Below are 1,310 nucleotides of genomic sequence, written 5' to 3' on the forward strand. Positions count from 1 at the left end.
GACTCCTATTAATCCTGGAGTCAATCCTGACTCCAAGTTCCCTCTCTGCCTCTGTGCTGCCGAGAGGGTCAGCCCCTAACCTATAACCATAACGCTGGTTCCCTCTCCCCAGGTGCAGCACTCTGCACTTGTCCTTGTTGAAGACCCGTTCCCCATGCTTTTCTTAATTAATAGACTCAAGGCATTTTAATGACAGGACAGGACCCAGTCTTTAGTGGAGGCTGCCTCAACAGTACAGCATATTTTATGCAAAGCAATAATCACATTTTGTGTAGGTCACATCCTCAACCCTGCTTTACCAAGGGATCCTGTGTGGGACCCAGAATCAGTCACTCCTAACCATGGAGAGCTCTAGTCATCTCCATAGCTACAGTAGTTGTAGTAGTAGTATTTACAGCTTTCTTCAAAACAATACAGTAAAATGAAACCACAGCACTTTCCCAGTCAGTAAGCCCTTCCTCATCCTATACAGGGTTGTGTTTCAGCCAGCGACTACTTGGTTATGAATTAACTGGTCACAGCCCTGGCCGATCCATGCCCTGCCCTGTTTCCTAGATGGAACTGTGTAAAGAGCAAAGTACAATGAAAATGTAGCTTCCATTCTACACCATTAGTTCAGCAAATCCAGACCAAACTTTCATACTTGATCTCTTACCTTTCAGGTTATTAGTACATTCATATACAGATGTACACTGGCCTTCGTGCAAGGTGTCAGTGTTTAACATAATACAAGCTGGGGACGCTGGAGACTTCACATCACTCTGGGGGTACATTCCTGCAGTTTAGTTTTGGTCAGCGCAGACACACTTAAACTATTCAAAAACAGTATGCCTACAATGCCATATGCTATTTGGCTACAGTTCTTGAAGAACACCTCTACAAAACTGTTCTGCCCTCATGCATTGGGACCAGACTTACCATATCCTAAAATGTGTGGACTATGAGCATCTATACATGCTCCGGGAGTGGGAGGAGCTTTAATTAGAGCAGCTCTGAGAGCCACTCTAATTAAAAAGCCTGGTGTTTCACATGTATCAGTGTCCCCATGCTGAAAAATAGCGGTGGGGGTGTTATAACTAAAAGTCATCGAATGAGCTTTAGTTAAAGCAACCCCGCTGCCATTTTTCAGTGTGGAGATACTGATACATGTGATGCTGGAGTGCAGTAATTACCGTGCTCCAGCAGACTTGATTAAACGAGTTTGCTCCAAAGCACTGTAATTACAATGCATCACAGCAGCTTCACTGCACCCATAATATTCCCACAGTTCCATGTGCAAAGCAACTTCTTTGTGAAGATGTGAGGGAGCT

Source organism: Crocodylus porosus, unplaced genomic scaffold, assembly GCF_001723895.1.
Source record: "Crocodylus porosus isolate Cpor-Errol unplaced genomic scaffold, CroPor_comp1, whole genome shotgun sequence".
Classification (NCBI taxonomy): domain Eukaryota; kingdom Metazoa; phylum Chordata; order Crocodylia; family Crocodylidae; genus Crocodylus; species Crocodylus porosus.